At 36.7% G+C, this 18,669-nt stretch overlaps 1 long non-coding RNA gene across 7 annotated transcripts in view; it reads left to right on the top strand.

Moving 5' to 3' along the window:
- Positions 1–18,669, top strand: part of LOC147341493 (uncharacterized) — a 323,003-nt gene that overhangs the window by 229,375 nt on the left and 74,959 nt on the right. Inside the window, exon 5 of one of the 7 annotated variants that reach the window (XR_015159470.1) lies at positions 11,983–13,734. The exons of the other annotated variants lie outside the window; for them this stretch is intronic. This is a non-coding gene — a long non-coding RNA (uncharacterized LOC147341493). Of the gene's footprint in view, positions 1–11,982; positions 13,735–18,669 lie in introns of those variants that run through there. 7 annotated transcript variants of the gene reach the window in all.

The raw sequence follows: 18,669 nt of genomic DNA on the forward strand, positions 1-18,669 counted from the left end.
GGACACGACTGAGCGACTTCACTTTCACGCATTGGAGAAGGAAATGGCAACCCATTCCAGTGTTCTTGCCTGGAGAATCCCAGGGACAGGGGAGCCTGGTAGGCTGCCGTCTATGGGGTCGCACAGAGTCAGACACGACTGAAGTGACTTAGCAGCAGCAGCAGCAGCAGAGAGAAACAGCAGAGAGCTTTTTCTCTGTGTGTGTCTTGTGAGGACTCATCTAGAAAGAGTCCATCTGTGAGTCAGGAAGTGGCTACTGACCAGAATCTTCAAGGCTAGCACTGTGATCTCAAAATTCCAGCCACGAGAACTGTGATAAAATGAATTTTTGCTGTTAGTATATAGTATTATTATGGGAGTCCTGACTAATATGCCTTGTGCTATTGATTTCTAGTTTCATTCCACTATGATTGGAAAAGATACTTTCATTGATTTCAGTAATCACAAATTATTTGACCTGTTTTTGGCCTAATGTGTTGTCTATCCTGGAGAACGTTCCATGTGCAATTGTAAAGAATGTTTAAATTCTGTTTTATTTTTCTCTGTTGATTCATATCACCATGTGTTGTCATTTCCTTAGTCTAGTATAACTTTGTTCGTAATTACCTGTCTCTTTTATGCTTTTATTATCAAAGATATTATATTCACATAAATTATGTACTCAGTAATGCAATTGTATACAATTGTTTTATACAGTTAAAGTTTAAATTGGTTGAGAGAAGGAAGAAGAAGGATATATATAATTTTATTGTCTTATTTTTCCCTAAATAATGACCTGTAATGACACTCAGTTTTTTTCAATGGATTTGAATTACTGTCTAATGTTTCTTTCAGCCTGAAGTGGGTTTGCCAGCAAAAAAACAAACATAAAACTGTCAATTTTTGTTTATCTAGAGAAGGCAATGGCACCCCACTCCAGTACTCTTGCCTGGAAAATCCCATGGATGGAGGAGCCTGGTAGGCTGCAGTCCATGAGGTCGCTAAGAGTCGGACACGACTGAGTGACTTCACTTTGACTTTTCACTTTCATGCATTGGAGAAGGAAATGGCAACCCACTCCAGTGTTCTTGCCTGGAGAATCCCAGGGACGGGGACCCTGGTGGGCTGCCGTCTATGGGGTCGCACAGAGTCAGACACGACTGAAGCGACTTAGCAGCAGCAGGATCAACTTTACCTCCTCTTAATTTTTGAAAGATGGTTTTGCTAGATATATGGTTCTTGGTTGAGAGTTTATTTTTCTCTTAGTACATTGAATGTAATCTCACTGACTTCTAGCCCCCGTATTTTTAAAATGAAAAGTTGGCTATTAATATTTTATGTTTTCTTAGTAGGTAAAGTGTCATTTTACCCCCTGCTGCTTCCAAGATTTTCTCTTTCATTTAAAGTCTATTTTGTCCGAGTACTGCTACTTCTGGTTTCTTGTAGCTTCCATTTACAGGAAATATTCTTTTCCATACCCTCACTTTCAGTCTGTGTGTGTCTTTAGGTCTGAAATGAGCCTCTTGTACACAGCAGATAGGTGGATCTTTTTTTTTTTTTTTTAAATCCAGTCAGCCACCATATGTCTTTTGATTGGAGCATTTAGTTCATTGGCATTTAAAATAATTGATAGGTATGCACTCCAGTATTCTTGGGATTCCCTTGTGGCTCAGCTGGTAAAGAATACACCTGGAATGTGGGAGACCTGGGTTTGATTCCTGGGTTGGGAAGATCCTCTGGAGAAGGGAAAGGTTACCCACTCCAGTATTCTGGCCTGGAGAATTCCATGGACTGTATAGTCCATGGGGTTGCAAAGAGTTGGACATCACTGAGTGACTTTCAATTTCATGTACTTATTGCCATTTTATGATTTGTTTTCTGATTATTTCTGTAGTTCTTCTCTGCTTGTTTCTACATTTGTTTTTTACTTTTGTGGTTGGATGATTTATAGTATGCTTATGTTTGTTTCTTTTGAGCTTTTGTGTTTCTATTGGAGGTTTTTGTTGTGTGTTTACCATGGGTTCATATATGTTGAACCAAAATTACTTCAACTTGTTTTAAACTAGTAGTGATTTAAGTTCAAATACATTCTAAATGATCACATTTTTAACTCTTTTCTCCCACATTTTGTGTTTTTGATGTCATATTTTACATTTCAAGCTTACTCCTTAACTGTTTATTGTAGTTTTATTTGCTTTTACAGTTTATTTATTTTTTGTCTTTTAATCTTTGTATTGACTGAAGTGCTTAATCCTTAATCCTTACTATACATTTGGTTTTCCAAGTTGAATTTTCCCTTTCCTAAAGATTCTCACTTCTTTTACATTTATAGAAGACTCTATTTAACATTTCTTTCAGCGTAGGCTTAGTATTCATGAATTCTTTTTTTTTAATTGTATTTTATTTTTAAACTTTACAATATTGTATTAGTTTTGCCAAATATCGAAATGAATCCACCACAGGTATACATGTGTTCCCCATCCTGAACCCTCCTCCCTCCTCCCTCCCCATACCATCCCTCTGGGTCGTCCCAGTGCACCAGCCCCAAGCATCCAGTATCGTGCATCAAACCTGGACTGGCGACTCATTTCATACATGATATTATACATGTTTCAGTGCCATTCTCCCAAATCTCCCCACCCTCTCCCTCTCCCACAGAGTCCATAAGACTAATCTATACATCAGTGTCTCTTTTGCTGTCTTGTACACAGGGTTATTATTACCATCTTTAAGGTTTTGTTTCCCTGAGAAGTTATTCTGTTTCTATTCTAAATGATATTTCTGGGTAAAGTATCCTAGATTGTTGGTATTTCCCTTTTAGTGCTTTGAATATATCATGCCACTCCCTTCTGGCCTAAAAAGTTTCTGCCAAAAAGTCAACTGATAGTCTTATGGAGATTTCCTTGTGTATAACTCTTGGTATTTCTCCTGATGCCTTCTAAATTCTCTCTTTAAATTTTTCCATTTTCATTATGTGTTTTGGTTTGGGTCTGTATACGTTCATCCTGTTTTCAATACTCCATGCTTCTGTTTCTTTCTTCAGGTTTGCGTACTTTGTAGCTACAATTTCCTCAAATACATTTTTAACCACTTCTCTCTCATTTACTTCCGGTAGCTTTATAATATGAAAGTTGGTATTCTTAATGTTCTCATCTCACATGCTAGTAAAGTAATGCTCAAAATCTCCAAGCCAGGCTTCAGAAATACGTGAACTGTGAACTTCCAGATGTTCAAGCTGGTTTTAGAAAAGGCAGAGGAACCAGAGATCAAACTGCCAACATCCACTGGACCATCGAAAAAGCAAGAGAGTTCCAGAAAAACATCTATTTCTGCTTTATTGACTATGCCAAAGCCTTTGACTGTGTGGATCACAATAAACTGTGGAAAATTCTGGAAGAGATGAGGATACCAGATGACCTGACCTGCCTCTTGAGAAACCTGTATGCAGGTCAGGAAGCAACAGTTACAACTGGACATGGAACAACAGACTGGTTCCAAATAGGAAAAGGAATACGTCAAGGCTGTATATTGTCACCCTGCTTATTTAACTTATATGCAGAGTACATCATGAGAAAGGCTGGTCTGGAAGAAGCACAAGCTGGAATCAAGATTGCCAGGAGAAATATCAATAACCTCAGATATGCAGATGACACCACCCTTATGGCAGAAAGTGAAGAAGAACTAAAAAGCCTCTTGATGAAAGTGAAAGAGAAGAGTGAAAATGTTGGCTTAAAGCTCAACATTCAGAAAACTAAGATCATGGCATCTTCTCCAATCACTTCTTGGGAAATAGATGGGGAAACAGTGGAAACAGTGTCAGACTTTATTTTTCTGGGCTCCAAAATCACTGCAGATGGTGATTGCAGCCATGAAATTAAAAGACACTTACTCCTTGGAAAGAAAGTTATGACCAACCTGGACACCATATTAAAAAGCAGAGACTTTACTTTGTCAACAAAGTTCTGTCTCGTCAAGGCTATGGTTTTTCCAATAGTCATGTATGGATGTGAGAGTTGGACTATAAAAAAGCTGAACGCTAAAGAATTGATGCTTTTGGACTGTGGTGTTGGAGAAGACTCTTGGGAATCCCTTGGACTGCAAGGAGATGGTTGGATGGCATCACCAACTTAATGGACATAGGTTTGGGTGGACTTCAGGAGTTGGTGATAGACAGGGGGGCCTGGTGTGCTGCAGTTCTTGGGGTCGCAAAGAGTTGGACACGACTGAGCAACTGAACTGAACTCAACTGAATGTTCTTAAAATCTCTTTAAATGTTTTAATATTTTAAATTTGTATTTATTTTGCCACCTACTGGGTGATTTCCATTATTCTATCTCCAGATGATGTATATATTCTTCTATATCAATTAGTCTGCTATTTTTCCCTTATAGGATGTTTTGTATTTCAGGTATTGAATTTTTCCTTTCTAATTGGATCTTTTTATTAAGGAATTCATTCTGTACATCAAGGAAAATGACAGCACAATTAGTCTATATCCCTTAGACTTGGAATCTGAAAAAGAGTACGTGTGTGCTTGTGCTAAGTTGCTTCAGTCGTGTCCGACTCTTTGCGACCCTGTGGACTGTGGCTCACCGGGTTCCTCTGTCCATGGGATTCTCCAGGCAAGAATCTGGCGTGGGTTGCCATTTCCTTCTTTTAAATTTAAAAAGTACAAATTTAAAGAGTACAAATAAATGTAAATAGCAAAAAAGAAAGAAACTCATAGATGCAGAAAACAAACTAGCTGTTACCAATGAGGAGAAGCATGAAGGGAGGGGTGTAAGCACAGGGAATTACAGCCATTATCTTTTAATAACTTTTAAAAGAATACAAACTGTAAAAAATATTGAATCACTATGCTGTATATCTGAAACAAACATATTATTGTAAATCCACTATACTTCAGTAAAAAAAATGCCAAGATTTTCTCTTTGTCTTTACATATCTTGATAATGACTTATGAGGGTGGATGCCTTTGTTTTTATTCTGCTTATAATTTGTTGATCTTCCTGGATGTGTACATTTAAAATCAAATTTAGGAAATTTTTAACAATTCAGTCCTTCCAATGAATACTCAGGGCTGATTTTCTTTAGGATTGACTGGTTAGATCTTTTTGAAGTCCAAATGACTCTCGAGTCATTTCCAATATCACAATTCAAAAGCATCAATTCTTTGATGCTCAGCCTTCTTTATGGTCCAACTCTCACATCTGTACATGACTACTGGATAAACCATAGCTTTGACTATACTGACCTTTGTTGGCAAAATGATATCTCTGTTTTTTAAGATGCTGTCTAGATTTCTCATAGTTTTCCTACCAAGGAACAAAATCTTTTAATTTTGTGGTTGTAGTCACTGTCGAGAGTGATTTGGGAGCCCAAGAAAAGAAAATCTGTTACTGCTTCCACTTTTTTCCCCTTCTATTTGCCGTGAAATGATGGGACCAGATGCCATGATCTTCGTTTTTTGAATGTTGAGTTTTAAGCCATAGAGTAAAAAAACAAAAACAAAAACAAAAAAAACCCTCATGCTACCATTCCAGAGTACACTCTTCTCAATGTTATTTTGTGCTTTCATCATATGAGAATTATTATTAATCATATTTGTTTCACCACCATTTTTATGCTTGTGACTTGAACATTCATACTGATTCTTCTCTAATCTGTAGTTGTTTATCTCTGTTTTCTTTATTTGTAAGATATTCATTATTATTATATAAAACACATCTGCACATATTTTCTCTGAATTTGTCATTCATTTTTCCATATGGATTTTTTAGAACAATAATATTTTTGCTTTCTGTATCACTGATCCTGTTCATGATGCCAATTGTATCACTGTTCACACTGTTTGCCAAACCCAGGGTGCACAAGGCATAAGCTAAGAGGCTGGAAGAAGACTTGAGGAGCTGTAGGAACTGCAGACATATTTATTCTCTCCTGGCTGGCATGGCAGCCATAACACAGCCTCTCTCCTGGCTGGCACAGTGGCAATAACAAAACCTCTCTCCTGGCTGCCACAACAGGTATAACATAACCATAACACAGCCATAACATAGCCATAACTTAACTTCATATAACATGACTTTGATGCTCTTCCAGTGTAGCCCCAATGAAACAGCAACCAGGGCTTTCATGGTGTAGCTCATACAGGCGTAGTGCACACAGTAGCCCCTGTCCAAGCGAGTTCCTTGTGATGCACATGTGCAGTGCTATAAATGATCTCAGCTGTTACATAGTCATTATTTACAAAACATGCGGCGAGAGAGCCTGAACACGCCACCTTGGCTCATTTGCTCTGTCCCCACAATTGCATATAGAAAGAACTGTCAGAAGATTCATTTGTGTTTCTTTGCTTTTGTATCTCAAGAAGTCCTTCCCTAACCTGTTCACAAACTTTAAAATCAATGTTGTTTCTGTATTTTTTCAATCTCTAACTTATTATTTCAAGTCTAGGTGTTCTGTTCATTTGAAATGCATATGTGTATTTGTTTTTCCCCCTATAAATTTATAGCAGTAGCCCCAGCAATAGTTATTGACAAGTTCCTTTGTAACTTTACAGTATACTCACTTTCCAGACGTATGTTGATCTGTTTATGGAATCTCTTACTGTGGTCTATTATCTAAGTCATTATTATATCACTCTTTTTAACAACTTGACGCAGTCTGTTTTCACCGGAGAAGGCAATGGCACCCCACTCCAGTACTCTTGCCTGGAGAATCCCATGGACAGAAGAGCCTGGTAGGCTGCAGTCCATGGGGTCGCTAAGAGTCGGACATGACTGAGCGACTTCACTTTCACTTTTCACTTTCATGCATTGGAGGAGGAAATGGCAACCCACTCCAGTGTTCCTGCCTGGAGAATCCCAGGGACAGGGGAGCCTGGTGGGCTGCCATCTATAAGGTTGCACAGAGTCGGACACGACTGAAGCGACTTAGCAGCAGCAGCAGTCTGCTTTCACAGGTAATTTCTTTCTTCTTAATTCCCTTCCTCCTTCTTAGCTATTTTCATTTAAATTATCTTTCATATACACTGTATAAGCTGTGTACAATATTGTCTTCTTAACCCGAATCATGTGCTTGTTTTCATTTATTTTGGTATAAGTTAAAATTCCTAATATATTTTATGTATTTGTTAGAATTGGAAATGGGATCATTTTCATGACATTTTCAAAATGGTTACTGACATTATAAAGCAATATTATTAATTTTTACATGTATATTTTTATTTGGATAACTGCTTGATTTCCTTGTAGGTCTAATTTTTTTTTCAGTTTGTTTACTTGAATGCTCTTAAGAAACAGTCATATATATTATAAATAATTATTTTATGTCTTTCTAATATTTACAAAGTTTAGCCTGTACAATGAGTCAAGAAAAATATATGTAGAATATAAATGTGCTTGAACTGTATTTGGTTATTAGGATTTTATCAATTTAGAGTATGAGGTGGTGGCTATACTTGTTGTTATATAATCAGCAGAATGTTGAAATACAGATAACTTTATGTTCCATAGTGTTTTAATAATATTCACCTGTAAGAAAGTCTGAAACTGTTATATTTTTACTGGCTAATCATCAACTCAATTACTTCTATGGTCTATTTTCTGTCTTCTTGTGTGTGTATGTACCTTTATATCTCTATATATACTTCTTTAAATTTTTAAACTCAAATATATTGGTATAAATTTCATATAATATTTTAATATACTCTATATACATAATTATATTTCCCTTCTCCTCCCTTATATTAATTTTATCCTCTATCTACTTTTCTTAGAGCTTTAACTGTTTACTGGGCTTTTAAAAGCAAATTATGCTACATAGAATTATCATACCACCCAGTAGTTCCACTACTGGATATATATTCCAAAGAACTGAAAGTAGGAACACAGTTTTACAGTTGTGTTCATAACAGTATTATTCATAGACAAAGAATAGTGGTTGTCAGGGCCTAGGGGAGGAGGCAATACGGAGTTGTTGTTTAAGGGGTACAAAATTTCAGCCTGGGAAGGTGGTGGTGGTGATTGTACAACAATGTGAATGTACTTAATGCCACTGAGGTGTACGTTATGAATACTGTGCATCTTGGTTGTTATTTCATCTTATTCCATTTTATTATTGTTTCAATTTGTAATGGTTTATTTTGTTGTTCTGTTTCTACCTACTTTAAATGGATGCTTTTGTCATTTCTTCAATTTTCTTTTTTTTTAATATATTTTTAAAGAATTTGGTGGTGTCTGGTCATAATTGTGTCATGTTGGATTTTTTCCATGTGGCCCATGGGTTTTCTGGTTGTGTCATGTGGGCTCAGTAGTTGTGGATCCTGGGCTCCAGAGTGCATTGGCTTCAGGGGTAGCTCAGTGTTTATGGTGTGCAGGTTTAGTTGCTCCATGGTATGTGGGGTCCTAGTTCCCCAACCAGGGATCCAACCCATATCCCCCGCATTACAAGACAGATTCTTTACCACTGGTCCAGCAGGGAAGTCTCCCATCTATTTTCAATGTTTCTTCTAATAAATTAATTTATGGCTTTTGGTTTTCTTTTGACTATAGCTTTACTGAGTCTCAGAGTTTACTCTCAATTGAATAAAATTAAATATATTATTCTATAATAGATAACATACTTGGTTTTCTTTTGACTATAGCTGTATTGAGTCTCAGAGTTTACTCTCAATTGAATAAAAAATTAAATATATTATTCTATAATAGATAACATACAAATAGGTGCTGTGATAAATAAATCTCAGTGTTTCCTTAGACATAATAGAACTTTATTTTTTATTTACTTAACCCACAATGTGGGTTGATATTCTTAGGTGTCAGGTGGCCTTCTTCTATGACTTACTCCTAAAATTCAGTGTTCCATATAGCTGTTGTGTTGCACGTCTCTTGGCAAAAATGTGAATGGTTTCTCTAGAGTTTTTGTACAGTATGATCCCAATTCAACATATATTACTTGAGCACCTGTCATGTGAGGAGAAAATATTCCATATGCTATTTGAAGGTGAAATGATACAGCCTCTCCCTTTATTTATTTAAAAGTATGTATCTGAATTTCTCTTTTGAATTTTGGAATTTATTATGGTTTTAAGCATGCTATGTGATATCTTTACATGAGTCTCAGTTACTTAATATGAAAATTAAGGATGGTACTAATACTTACCCTAGGATTTTAGGAACACTTAGCTCAAGGTCTACCTCAATATGCGTTTATTATTGTTTTATTTATTGTAATAGTAATGTTTGTATAAGCATATATGTGTTAGTTGCTCAGTTGTGTCCAACTCTTTGTGATCCCATGGACTGTAGCCTGCCAGGCCCTTTTGTCCATGAAATTCTCCAGGCAAGAATACTGGAGTGGGCTGTCATTTCCTTATAAATAAGCATATATATCTATTGAAAATTTCATTTCTAATTTTTAAAGAAAGATTTATAACTAGTAACTATTTTTAGATACTCAGAGTATTCAAGTTAATCAAAGTTACCCAATCTTTAACTAAAAGGTAAACTTCTAGTTTTAAAATTCTGAGGTCACTCTGGATTAAATCCCAAATCTAGTTCATAAAGTATGTTCTTCCCAAGAGAATCAAAAACTAGAAATTAGGTAATGAAAGGTAAGGAAGAAGAAATAAATCCACTCAATCACTTGCAACTGAAACATCAATCAAGTGAAAGGTATAGTTACAAAGTATATAGTCTTCTCTGCCATCTCTGCTCAATTAAGATGCAGCATGGGAGGGAGGGAGAGCCTGATGACAAGACCATCAAAATAAAAGAGAAGGAAGCAAAGGATTTGGGTGAGAGATCTGACAAAAACAAATATTACAAAGTTTCTTTTGCAAGAAAACTTGGAAACTCATTTCCTGGCTGGGAAGAGTTGTGGTTCTACGTTTGAGTAATTGCCTGCTTTAAGACAGGCAATTTCAGCTTTATTCTTAGGGAAGATGTTTTGGTAGAAGTCCATTAAGCACTGTCATGTATTTGTTTTCACTCTACTGGCATTGTGTATTTGCTCTTTGCTCCCTTACAAAATCCCCTCAGGGCTTGTACTGCTTCAGTTATTAACTTCATGCTGTCATTTGAAGTTTCTTTACTTCAGTATATTTGGCCCTTAACTCACATTATTTTTATACAAAAGATATTTCTATAATCTAAGTGAAGTGAATAACTGAAGTAAATTCAAGTTCTGAATCACATCCATACCAGCTAAACTCTAAGGAGCAAATATGTGTCATGGACAAGATCAGCTACTTAATTTGTGGGTGCCAGTACAATGCATAGCCCTTTATTAAAAAGTTAGGAGTTTCATGATGGTGACATGAGAGCATTAAACTAATTAGGGAGTCCTTCTGATGTCATGATACTGTATGATATAGGCTGCACACCCCCACACTCCTGAAACCATCCTTTATCATGGATGTTCTTCAGTGAACTCTTCATTTGCTTTCAAATATGATAAGCCCGTGTACTCACCTCTTCCCCAGGCCCCAAATTTCTTATGTTGCATAGAAAACCACAATACACAGGCTTATTTTAAAATGGTTATGTGGTAGAGATGGTCAATTGTTGTCCCAAACATACCACCCTTTTTCCCTTAACAAGACAAATTTTGGTCATTAGCTGGGCATTGTCCATCTGAAAAATGATGACACATTTCAGACTCCCTTGCTGTCAAGTATGGTCATATGATTAACTTCTGGCCAATAGGATGTAAACAAAAGTGCTACATGTGATTTTCAATAAGTATCATTTAAGGGAGGGGACGGATCCTTCCTCAGTTCCATACTCCTTTCTATTGACTAGAATGAGAGTGGAAAGGCTAGTTCAGTTCAGTCACTCAGTCATGTCTGACTCTTTGTGAGCCCATGGACTACAGCACACCAGGCTTCCCTGTCCATCACCAACTCCCAAAGCTTACTCAAACTCATATCCATTGAGTCGGTGATGCCATCCAACCATCTCATCCTCTGTCATCCCCTTCTCCTCCTGCCTTCAATCTTCCCCAGCATCAGTATTTTTTCCAATGAGTGAGTTCTTCGCATCAGGTGGCCAAAGTATTGGAGTTTCAACTTCAGGATCAGTCCTTCCAATGAATATTCAGGACTGATTGACTTTGGGATTGACTGGTTGGATCTCCTTGCTGTCCAAGGGACTCTCAAGAGTCTTCTCCAACACCACAGTTCAAAAGCATCAATTCTTCAGCACTCAGCTTTCTTTATAGTCCAACTCGCACATCCATACATGACTACTGGAAAAACCATAACTTTGACTAGATGGACCTTTGCTGATAAAGTAATGTTTCTGTTTTTCAATATGCTGTATAGGTTGGTCATAGCTTTTCTTCCAAGGGGCAAGAATCTTTTAATTTCATGGCTACAGTCACCATTTGCAGTGATTCTGGAGTCCCCAAAAATAAAGTCTCTCACTGTTTCCACTGTTTTCCCATCTATTTCCCATGAAGTGATGGGACCACATGCCATGATCTTCGTTTTCTGAATGTTGAGTTTTAAGCCAACTTTTTCACTCTCTTCTTTCAGTTTCATCAAGAGGCTCTTTAGTTCTTTACCTTCTGCCCTAAGGGTGGTGTCATCTGCATATCTGAGGTTATTGCTATTTCTCCCTGCAATCTTGATTCCAGCTTATGTTTCATCCAGTCCGCCATTTCTCATGATGTACTCTGCATATAAGTTAAATAAGCAGGGTGACAATATACAGCCTTGACATACTCCCTTCCTGATTTGGAACCAGTCTGTTGGTCCACATCCATTTCTAACTGTTGCTTCTTGACCTGTATACAGATTTCTCAGGAGGCAGGTAAGGTGGTCTGGTATTCCCAGATCTTTCAGAATTTTCCACAGTTTGTTGTGACCCACACAGTCGAAGGCTTTGGCGTAGTCAATAAAGCAGAAACAGATGTTTTTCTGGAACTCTCTTGCTTTTTCCATGATCCAACAAATGTTGGCAAATTAATCTCTGGCTCCTCTGCCTTTTCTAAATCCAGCTTGAACATCTGGAAGTTCATGATTCATGTATGTTGAAGCCTGGCTTGGAAGATTTTGAGCAGTACTTTGCAAGCATGTGAGATGAGTGCCACTGTGCGATAGTTTGAGCATTCTTTGCATTGCCTGTCTTTGGGATTGGCTGAAAACTGACCTTTCCCAGTCCTGTGACCACTGCTGAGTTTTCCAAATTTGCTGGCATATTGAGTGCAGCAATTTCACAGCATCATCTTTTAGGATTTGAAAAAGCTCAACTGGAATTCCATTACCTCCACTAACTTTGTTCATAGTAATTCCAGAAAGAATGAAGAGATGGAGCCAAAGCAAATACATCACCCAGCTGTGGATGTGACTGGTGATGGAGTAATATCTGATGCTGTAAAGAACAATATTGCATAGGAACCTGGAATGTTAGGTCCATGAATCAAGGTAAATTGGTAGTGATCAAACAGGAGATGGCAAGACTGAACATTGACATTTTAGGAATCAGTGAACTAAAATGGACTGGAATGGATGAATTTAACTCAGATGACCATTATATCTACTATTGTGGGCAAGAATCCCTTAGAAGAAATGGAGTAGCCATTATAGTCAACAAAAGAGCCTGGAATGGCTAGAGTTGAGACAAATTTATTGCACATGTTATATTTTTTAGCTATTTTTGCCTGAGTAAAATTCAAATTTTCCTTAAATACTTCACTGTTGTGAACATTGGTGAAATAAGCATTTTGAACCTATATTCTTTGTACTTATGCTTGTCTTGGGTAGATACTGAGAAACAGAATTTCTACATGATAGAATATGCATATTTCCATGGAAAATTTGTCTTTAAAGGGGATGTATCAAATTATGTTCCCATCAACAGTTTATTCATTTGAAAAAATATTCAATTTTATGATATTTCAAGTACTAGGTTTGCTAAAGAGAAGACTGAAATATGTTTATGATTAAATTTTTATTTTAATAGGTAAAGTATATAATAAGCAAATCAATATATAATTAGTATTACATTAAGTAGTAATAAATAGTGATATAATATGGATAGCAGTGATGGGGATTAATATTATACAAAGTGTTTAGAGAAGACCTAGTTTAGGAAATGACATTTGAGCCAGAGACCAAATAAGAACAAAAAAGATATCATTCTTGACAAAGGAAACAGAAGATACATAGACCCTGAGATTGAGACAAGCTTGGCTTGTTCTAGAAAGAGATAATCCAGTGTTTTTGAGACATAATCTGCAACGATAAGAGTAGTATTAGATGAAGTTGAGAAAGGAGACAGGCTATAGATTCCATAGGACCATGAAAACCAGATGAAAGGGTTTGACTTTTTTTTCCTAAATAAAATGAAGTCATTCAAAGATTTTAAGGAAGGGGAGTGATGTTGATGTGTTTTTAAAAATGATTACTTTGGATCCTAAATAGTGAATGACTTGTTGAGATATAAGAGAAACAAATAGGATACTTGTCTGTAGGATTTTATGTAGCGCACACCCTGGTGAGATATGTTGATAATTTAGCCTGCTGCTGCTGCTGCTGCTGCTGCTAAGTCGCTTCAGTCGTGTCCGACTCTGTGCGACCCCATAGACGGCAGCCCACCAGGCTCCCCCGTCCCTGGGATTCTCCAAGCAAGAACACTGGAGTGGGTTGCCATTTCCTTCTCCAGTGCATGAAAGGGAAAAGTGAAAGTGAAGTCACTCAGTCGTGTCCGACTCTTTGCTACCCCATGGTCTGCAGCCTACCAGGCTCCTCTGTCCATGGGATTTTCCAGGCAAGAGTACTGGAGTGGGGTGCCATTGCCTTCTCCAATGAAGAGAAGTGAACAAATTTGGAAAATTTTAAAGATATAGTATAGACAGTTGTTTTTTTTTTTTTCCTTCTGACTGCACCTTGCAGCATGTGGGAATCTAGTTCCCTGACCAGAAATCAAACCAGAGCCCTCAACAGTGCAAGTATGGAGTTCCAACCACTGGACCACCAGGGAATTCCCTAGACAGGTTTTAGAAATGGGTCAGATATCATAATCTGTTTCTTCTACTTTTGCTAAATGTTTTAGATGATCAAATTATATTATCTTTTGCCAATTGATGGATTAAAAATTATATCTCTTGACCTGGAAATTTCATTTCCCTGATTACTGATAAAGCTGAGCATTCTTTTATGACAATTTTCATCCTCTATAAATATCCACTACCTGTGTTATTTGCATGTCTCCTCAGTTGGTAGTTTGTAAGTTTTTCTTGATAAGAATTTTTTTGTTCATTATGCATGTCTCAAATACTTTCTTCAGGTCCATCACTTGTCTTTTTAAACTTATTGTTATTTTTTTGTTAAAAATAAGGTCTTAAATTTAATATAATTAGATTCGTCAGTCTGACTCATCTTATTTAGGAATACTTTCTGTAATTAAAGGAGAGAAACCTGTCATATGCATTTAACTCATTTTATGAAATTTTAAATATTTGAGTCTTTAACCTATTTGTAGTTTAAGTTTTTGAATACTTTAACCTATCTGTATTTTAAGTTTTTGAATACTTGGTCTTAGAAATAAACATAATTTGTCCCATATGGATAGTTTTCCCAGAACCACTGTATTGATTTAAAGTCACATTTATTACAAATTCAACTTTCATGTATTTTGACAAATAAATGTCTATTACTGATTTCTTTTTTGTTTGATAAATTTGATAAGTCCTGTACAAATACCAAAATGTTTTAATTAAGATAAGTTTATAATGTAGAAATTATAATTTATAATAAAACCTGATTGTGCATTGACTTAGCAGGTTCTGGAGGCAATTGATTATATTTGAATCTGAATTTTCGATTACTCACTGTATGCATTGTGAAAGTTATTTTTCCTATTCTTCAGCTTTTTCAAGTGTAAAGTGGAGATAATGAACTTCCCTCCTAGGGTTGCTGTGAGGATTAAATTAGCTTTATAGGAACAGATAAATATTTAGCTATGACCTAATAAAACAACATTATTCAGAAGATAAGAAGGACAGATTGATGTTCTAGATTGAAAGGAACAAGTAACATTATCTCTGTCAATGACATGATCTTTTATGTAGAAAATCCTAAAGACTTCATGTGTTTGCACAGACATATGATTAATAAATTGATTCAGTAAAGTTGCAGGATACAAAATCAACACATAAAAAATCATTTGTATTTCTATACACCAGCAATAAACTATCTGAAAACAAAATTAAGAAAACAATCAAATCTATAGTAGCATAAAAAGGAATAAAATACTTAGGAGTAAATTTAACCAAGGAAGTGAAAGACTTGTACACTGACACTATAAAACATAAATGAAAGAAATGAAAGCAGACACAAAGAGATGGAAAGACACCTCATGTCCATGAACTGGAAAAATTAATATTGTTAAAAGTCATACTACCCAAAGTGATATAAATATTAAGTTCAATCCCCATCAAAATTCCAATGGCATTTCTTATAGAAATAGAAAAAAGAATTCTAAAATTCATATGGAATCACAAAAGACTTTAAACAGTCAAAGCAATTTTGAGCAAGAAAACAAAGTTGGAGTCACCACACACCTTGCTTTTAAAATATATTACAATGAAACATGTAAAATATCATGTAGGAAACGAGTTGCCAGTCCAGGTTCGATGCACGATGCTGGATGCTTGGGGCTGGTGCACTGGGACGGCCCAGAGGGATGGTATGGGGAGGGAGGAGGGAGGAGGGTTCGGGATGGGGAACACATGTATACCTGTGGCGGATTCATTTTGATATTTGGCAAAACTAATACAATTATGTAAAGTTTAAAAATAAAATAAAATTAGAAAAAAAAAAAAGAAAAAAAAAGAAAAAAAATATATTACAAATCTACAGTGATCAAAACAATGTGGTGAAGTGAAGTGAAGTTGCTTAGTCATGCCCAACTCTTTGTGACCCCATGAACTCTAGTCTGTCAGGCTGCTCTGCCCATGGGATTTTCCAGGCAAGAATACTGGAGTCGGTTGCAATTTCCTTCCCTCAAGCAATGTGGTACTAACATAAAAATAGGCATCAAGACCAATTTAACTGAATCTAGAGCCCCAATATAAACCTACCTATGTAGAGTGAACTGGTCTTTGAAAAGGACCAAGTATATAACATGGGGAAAAGATAGTCTTTTCAACAAATTATGTTGGGAAAGCTGGATAATCACATGCAAAAGAGTGGAATTGGCATTTATTTTATACCGTACATTGAAAATAACTCAATATAGATTAAAGATTTAAACATAAGACCTGAAACTGTAAAACTTCTAGAAGAAAACAGGGGAAAAGATTCTCGACATTGGTCTTGCCAATAATTTCTTGGATATGACACTAAAAACACAGCAACAAGAGGAAAAGGAAAGTGGAACTACCTTGAACTGAAGAGCTTCTGCACAGAAAAAAAAAATAAAGGCAGGCCTACAGAATGGGAGAACATATTTACAAACCACATATCAGAAAAAGGGTTAATATATAAGATATATAAGGAAATCATTTAAATCAATAACAATAATAACCTGATAAAATATAGGCAAAGAAACTGAATACATATTTCTCCAAAGAAGACACCCAAATGGCCAACAGGTGTATGAAAAGATAGGCAATATCAGTAATCATCAGGGAACTGAAAATCAAAACCACAGTGATATCATCTCTTATCAATTAGCATGGCTAAGCAGAAGATAAAATCTTATCAACAGAATAAAAGATAAAATTGTTGGTAAGGATGCAGAGATAAGGGAACACTTGTACCCTATTGGTGGGAATGCAAAATGGTGCAGATGCTATGGAAAAAGATATGAAAGTTCCTTAAGAAACAAACTACCACATGATCCACCAATATCGTTTCTGTGTATGCTGCTGCTGCTGCTAAGTCATGTCAGTCGTGTCTGACTCTGTGCGACCCCATAAACGGCAGCCCAACAGGCTCCTCTGTTCCTGGGATTCTCCAGGCAAGAATACTGGAGTGGGTTGTCATTTCCTTCTCCAATGCATGAAAGTGAAAAGTGAAAGTGAAGTCGCCCAGTCACGTCCAACTCTTAGAGACCCCATGGACTGTAGCCTACCAGGCTCCTCCGTCCATGGGATTCTCCAGGCAAGAGTACTGGAGTGGGTTGCCATTGCCTTCTCTGATTTCTGTGTATAGGAACATATAAAAGAAGGAAATCCTGCCATTTGTGAAAACATGGATGAACCTGGAGACCATTATAATAAGTGAAATAAGCCAGACACAGAATTACAATACTATATGATACCACTTATATAAAGAATCTAAAATAGCCATACTCACTGAAGCAGAGAGTAAGATGGTGGTTGTCAGGTTATGGTGGGAGAAAGATATACAGGTGTATTAGTCACAGGGTACAAAACTTCTTTTATATAAGATTAACAAGTCTGAGAGATATACTATACAATATAATTCTTAGACTATATTGTATACTTAAACTTTTGCTAAGAGAGTAGGTCCTATTAATACATTGTGTTCTTACTACAAAATATAATAAAGAGGGTGGGAGGTGATATATATATATATATATATATATCTGAAGGTGATATATATCCTTATAGTATAGACTGGTGAGAATTTCATGGATGTATGCTGCTGCTAAGTTGCTTCAGTCGTGTCTGACTTTGTGCAACCCCGTAGATGGCAGCCCACCAGGCTCCACTGTTCCTGGGATTCTCCATGCAAGAACGCTGGAATGGGGTGCCATTGCCTTCTCCATCATGGATGTATATTTATCTCCAAATGCATCAAGTTGTATACATTAAATATGTACACATTTGTGTATGTCAATCACACCATAATAATTTTTTTTTTTTTTAAAGAACAGATTGAGTTCCATAAGCATGCAACAGATTTAGGAAAAACTCAGAATGAGATTGAAAATTTGTCCATATTGAAGCATTTTGCAGGACTAAGAAAACCAGAAGCTGATTTAAACATATAGGACCAATTCTACTTTTACTCTTTCTTCACGCTCAAAATTCAGATAGAAAGCATGGTTAGATGATGTGTTTTTTTTTAGTATTATTTATTTATTTATGGTTGTACTGGGTCTTCGTTGCTGCATGTGGGCCTTCTCTAGTTGCAGCAGGTGGGGGCTACTCTTCATTGTGATGCATGGGCTTCTCATTGTACTGGCTTCTCTTGTTGTGGAGCACAGGCTCCAACTATATGGACTTTAGTAGTTGTACCACGTGGGGTCAGTAGCTGTAGCTGCAGTTCAGAGACCCTAGAGTGTGAGCTCAGTAGTTGTGACCCACAGACTTAGTTGCTCTGCAGCATGTAGAATCTTCCTGGACCAGGGATTTAAGTCATTTCTCCTGCACTGGCAGGCAGATTCTTATCTATTACACCACCAGGGAATTCCCAGATGATATTTTATACAGGCTTCCCTGTCCTTCACTATCTTCTGAAGTTTGCTCAAACTCATGTCCATTCATTGAATCGGTGATGCCATCCAACCATCTTATCCTCTGTTGTCCCCTTCTCCTCCTGCCCACAATCTTTCCCAGTATCAGGGTCTTTTCCAATGAGTCGGCTCTTCACATCAGGTAGCCAAACTATTGGAGCTTCAGCTTCAGTTTCAGCTTCAGCATCGGTCCTTCCAATGAATATTCAGGGTTGATTTCCTTTAGGATTGACTGGTTTGATCTCCTTGTTGTCCA

The sequence above is a fragment of the Bos grunniens genome, chromosome X, assembly GCF_055505025.1.
Source record: "Bos grunniens cultivar Pamir isolate PY7600 chromosome X, Bosgru_T2T1.0, whole genome shotgun sequence".
NCBI classification, from domain to species: Eukaryota; Metazoa; Chordata; class Mammalia; order Artiodactyla; family Bovidae; genus Bos; species Bos grunniens.